The sequence below is a fragment of the Lolium rigidum genome, chromosome 3 (genome assembly GCF_022539505.1).
Source record: "Lolium rigidum isolate FL_2022 chromosome 3, APGP_CSIRO_Lrig_0.1, whole genome shotgun sequence".
NCBI lineage: Eukaryota > Viridiplantae > Streptophyta > Magnoliopsida > Poales > Poaceae > Lolium > Lolium rigidum.
Window position 1 is genome coordinate 113819646 of NC_061510.1, and position 6083 is coordinate 113825728.

Genomic DNA, 6083 nt, shown 5'->3' on the forward strand with positions numbered 1-6083 from the left:
ATTGAAAGGGTATAAGACATTCCATGCCTCCGCCACCTGCCGTATGCGTCGCAATTCTATCCCACTGCTGTCGGTGGACGGGATAGAACTGTCTGAGCATGCTGATAAAGCCGCCACTCTCAAAACCTTCTACTCTGATCTCCTTGGGCCGGTTACTCCCCCTATCTGGCGCTTCGACCTCAACTCCTTATACCCCGGCGCTCCCCCTCCATGAGGGGCTAAGTGCCCCCTTCACACCAGAGGAGATCAAAGGTGCCTTTCTTGCTATGAACAAGCTTTCCAGCCCTGGGCCCGACGGATTTGGGCTTGCTTTCTTCTCAACCTTCTGGTCCACTGTGGCATCTGACGTCGGAGAGCTCTTCTCCTCCTTATACGATGGGACCAGTGACCTCGCTCGCATTAAGCGCGCCTTCCTCATCCTCCTCCCTAAGGTGGATGCCGCCACCCACCCCTCTCAGTTCCGTCCCATCTCGCTCCAAAACTGCGTCATGAAAGCAATCACCAAAGTTCTCACCACTAGACTTCAGGCGGCTATCCAAACGTTGGTGGATGCGGACCAAACTGGGTTCCTTTCTGGGCGATGTATTTCGGAGAACATTGTCTATGCGACTGACCTCCTCCGCTGCTGCCATTCGCGCAAGGCGCCAACCATTGTCTTCAAATTTGACTTCCGGAAGGCTTTCGACTCTGTGAACTGGGAGAGCCTCCTATCCATTCTTGCGGCCCGTGGCTTCGATGACCGGTGGTGCGGCTGGATGGGAGATATCCTTCGCTCGGGTCTCACTGCCATCCTCCTCAACGGGGTTCCGGGGGACTGGATTTGCTGCAAAAACGGCCTCCACCAGGGGGACCCCCTCTCCCCCTACATGTCCATCCTTGTGGCGGATGTGCTCCAGCGCCTGATGCGCCAGGCCTGGGCCAGAGGGCTCCTGTCCCACCCCCTTGCCACAGATATACCCTGCCCTGTCTTGCCGTATGCCGACGATACTCTGATTCTATGCAAAGCCTCCCCCGGCGCTGCTGCATGCCTCCGGCAGGTGCTGGAGGACTTTGTAGCTGCTACCGGGTTGGCTATCAACTTCCACAAGTCTTGCTTTATCCCCATGAATGTCCACCCCCCGCGGCCACCGACATGGCTGCCGTCCTTGGGTGCCCCATCTCCACCTTCCCTCAGCCCTACCTTGGGCTCCCCCTCTCTCCTACCAAACTCCCCAGCTCGGCCTTTGGTCCCCTTCTCCTCTCCTTTGACCGTCGTCTCTCTGGGTGCATGCCCAGTTGTTGTCCTCCGGGGGAGGCGCGTTCTGTGTAATGCGGTTCTGAATAACCTTGCGACTTATTTTATGTGCTCGTACTTGCTTCCGCGTGGTGTTATTGACAGTATGGATAAGAGACGCCGGGCGTTTTTCTGGACCGGGAAGGATTCTTGCTCTGGTGCTCGTTGTCTAAGCGCTTGGGATAAGGTTGTTTTGTCTAAGCAGGAGGGCGGCTTCGGCGTCAAGGATCTCCACCGGCAGAACAGGTGCTTGCTACTAAACTTTGTCCATCAGCTCCACCTTCCTACTATGTTGCCTTGGAAATCTTGGTTCTTTGCTCACACAGGTCGGGATTTGGGGGAACTCTCGACGGCCCCCTCATTCCTGGAGAAGATTGTCCGGGAATGCCTTCCCCTGTATCGCGCTATCACCCGAGTCGCGATCGGGGATGGCCGCTCCACGTCCTTCTGGTTGGACAAATGGCTGTCGGGCAGCCCCCTCGCCGAGCGCTTCCCCGCCAGCAAGCCTCGGTTGCTACCGTGGTGGCTTTGGGGCTGGACCTGCAGGCACGTCTTACCGGAGCTGCGGCGGCCGAGCTCGCCCTGACCCACCAGATCATCGACGACACTCGCCTTGCGCCCCTCCCCGACGACCGCTTCATCGACTCCCCTTCGGCTCCCCGCTTCAGCTCGCGGGAAGCATACCGGATGCTTTCTCCCCCGCGCCCCAGAGACGAGTCTGCCTACATCACCTGGGCTCTATGCCTCCCTTCCAAGCTGAATATTTTCGCATACCTCCTCGACATCGACCGGTTGAGCACTCGCGCGAACCTCTTCTACAAGCACTGCGCGCCGTCCGAGATGTGTGCCTCCTGCCCCACCGTCGAGACCGGGAGGCACTTGTTCTTCGACTGCAGCCTCGCCACCTCGGTATGGACCCGTCTGGAAGTCTCAATCCCGAACGGGCAGTTTTCCATATGGGACATCCGCCCCCTCCCCTCCAGATTCCGGTTCCCACCTGGCGTATGGGAGTTGCGACGACTCTATGGGCTATTTGGAAGAGTCGCAATGATCTTGTCTTCAACGGAAGACCCTCGACCCCAAGTTCTACGTTGCTCCGAGTTTGCGACGACCTTGTTCTTTGGCGATGGCGTTTGTCGCCAAACGACCGTGACGGCTTGGATAGGCTACGGTCCTATGTCTTGACCAAGCTTACCTGAGCCACGTCTTCTTACCGCCCCCCCCCCCTTGTACCTCTCACCATGTACATATAGACCGGCTACTTGGCCACTCGAGTTATAATAACAAACGGTGGGGTTCCCCCCGTCAACCTCGAAAAAAAAGTGTAAATATGAAGCTGTATATGGAAACTTGCAAGGTTCAATTGGTTGCAATAGTCGAGGGGTTATATTTAGTTGAGCAAAATTGATGTGTACTTTACGATCGAGAATTGGTGAAGTGGACAATTGTATGGCTAAAAGGAATAGATGGCATGGATATGTTGCATTTAAAGATATACTATAATTAATGATGTTTACCGACTAAAATGGTGGGTGATATGGCATAGACTATCATGAATGATTGTTAGTGATGTTTTACTTAACTAGATGATTCCCCGCGCGTTGCCGCGGAATTTAGTGGACCAATTCTATTCATGTATATATAAATAAATTTTCAGCATAAATCAAAAGAATTTCTGTTTAAAAAACTTGATCAGTTGAACACGTTATTTTTAAAATAATTAAAGGGAAAAAAGCACGCCTCCGCTTTTCTTTATTGGCAGGCCGTGGTGCAGTTTTAACCTGAAATGACAAAGTATTTTAGACACATATACCTCTGCATGTCATCCTATGCAACGTTTTTCGAAAGTGAAGGAGCGCATATGCCATACATGCAGTGTAGTACGTACCTGCAAAAAGTATTGAAGTGAAAAAAGGACAACAAACGGGGAGTAACCCATAATGACAACATATACTCTGTTTAATAGCTTTGCCAAAAAAAACTGAAGTAGTAGCTACTCTAGACTTTTTTTTTTTGAAGTGGCATGGTCTGACCTGTAAAGATGACTCGAGAGAGATCAATAGACCAACAGAAGGGTCCAACGTCAGAATAAACATGAATACTTAAACATGAACACACAATAGATTTTTCTGGCTGTAGCATTTTATAAAACACAAACATGACAATTCCGCATCTAGTGCTAGTAAAAAAAAGGGAATCAGATTTAGCTAGCATCAAGTAAATCACTTACACCGACCCAGACATGCATGAACGGACTTGATATGCACGCCATTATCTTGATCTCATGGTGTCCCATGCCATTAGCCTGTGACAGTGCGACCAATAGCCCAATGTAAACGGTATATACCATGAATAAGAGGTTGTAGTTTTGGAGTGGATGTCGAAGGGTTGAGTACCACAGTCCTAGATGTCGGGTAAACTCAAGGATCTCCCATGCGCACCTGTAGAATTGTAGCCGCCATGCTCGCACATGCGTGGCCGCAAGTCGCGAGAGACGGAGGAGATGAGGAGCTCTCGAGTCCCCAATTTGTGCAGATCAACAGGATTAAAATACATCGAAGAGGAGAGCTAGTAATCATGACCCAAAGTGTCCTTTGGTTTTCTCTTATCTAAAGTGGCGCATCAGCTAGCTTGAGTGAATGTTGGGCGTTGGTGCTTGTAGAGAGGAAATCCTAAGCGGTACTGGGAGGTGAAGCGGCGGTACTCAAAGCCAGAATTAAAGTGGGAAAGATGCACTGGGAATAAGAGGGGCCGATGTATGATTACTGTCTGGAAGAACACAGTAGGTCTATCGGCAGAAAATAGGATTAAGTGATCCCTTTTCCCTTGAGAATAGCTGTGTCCTGCATGGCCCGAAAATAAAACCAAATTGGTATTGGAAAGTAAAGTTGAGAGATGATGATGTGGCACTATGATGAGGTGGATAGCTTGCATGTTGAGAGAAATCAACTTAGTGGGTTGCTCCTATTTAGATACTAGATGACACCCCGCGCGTTGCGGCGGAAAGACATGCTGCATTTACTATGTAGTAATTATAGTGTTATTAAAACAATATTATTAGCAAATACAAATCATAATACAATTGTTTCGAAAGAAGTTGAGTAGCTACAATTGTCATATCTTATATTTATTTGGCTAGTTGCAAGAAAAATAATGTTGACGACAGGAACATAAACAAATAGTAGTATGGTGTCTAGATACAAACCACAACGCATAGTGATTATACATCCGATTTATGTTTCACAGGTTGGGTGATAGCGAGCGTACCTGATCTGTAGATCACTGATCAAATAGGTGATCCTTATATGTGACCTAGCTAGTAGTACATGGAGTCGTGTTTTACATCCAAAAAATACCCTAACCATACGTACAAACTGCAATAGTAGGAGGCACTCACCTGGGATATATTTGATTATAAGGATCAAAAGATCAAAAGATGCACTGACAACCATATGGGACTGATTCATTCCCCAATGGAGCACAGCTCCCGTGTCCTATTGAAACCATTAAAGCTGGCCAGTAGCTTGGATGGAACTTGGAAGATATTAGCAGTGCGAAGCAGTAGAGAAAACCAAATACATCAGTTTTATACTGGAATTGAGAGGCAATGCATAGAGAACGCTAGCCTCAGATTCGGCAGCTTCCGCTTTACTTCTGCCAGGGAGTCATCAAGATCGACGGTGGCTGCGTGCAGTCATGCAGAGACAAACGAACTTTAGGCTAATGAATTCTGGTACTCAATGTCTCAATCGATTCCTCCTGCAAGGCTGAAAATAATAACATGATGCCAAGCTAGCTAGCTAATTGCTGCCCTGGTCAATTTCTTACACGACAACAGTTTTGCCCCAAAACAATACACCCTTGCCTGATGACGAATCATGGACGAATACAATGACCAACGAAGCCAGACTGCTAGAGAAAACAACCAGACGTTAGCGTCGACGATTCGATTAGTACCAGCGATGCAGCGGCAGTACGTCTTGAATGGCGGCGGACAATCATATCTAACTTTCACCTGCAGAGCCACGAAAAAAACCTGATGAGTATATCAGAGGAAAACTGCTATCAAAATAACATACAACTTGAAAGGTTCTGAAATTAGTAGAGGAAGAAGATTGTACCGGAAAAGAGAAGATTGAGGAGGAAGGGCGACGGGAGAAAATAGGGTGGAGATGGAGACATGAAAAACGTTTCGTTGCTCGTCTGATCGTCTCCTTGAATTAATGGGCTGTAATGAGGCCAAGTCGGAAGTGCCTTCTCCATCGTTGCATCTTCATAAAATAACTGAATGCCACATTTAGGATTTAATCACTGTTTTATCGCTGAGTTGGAGGTATTCTCTAAAAATAATTAGGATTAAATCTGAGAATATGATGAGGTGACAGGTTGATGATGTGTCATGCTTGCATGTTGAGAGAAATCATGTAGTGGGGAGCTCCTATTTAGATATAAAAGATTCCTTGTAGTGGGGATTGTTATTTAGAAATAGAAGATATAAGATAAATGCAACCAATGAAGAATAATATGGTGGCATGACTTTAAGAGCAGAGAAAACTGAATGCATGTAACCGCACGTGTGCAGAATGGTGCAGCTTTTTTTTTTCTCTTTTGATTTGGTGGCAAATTATCTTAGGTGGCAAGCTATGATTGCTTGGAGGTGGATGATGAGGTGGATACCTTGCATGTGCAGGAAAATGGGATCACCTATTAAGAATAGAAAGATTATAGATTAGAAGTACTCCCTCATAGCATTTTTTGAGACAGATGGAGTACATAAATATGTGGACGAAGTGTACATTGACAAATAATT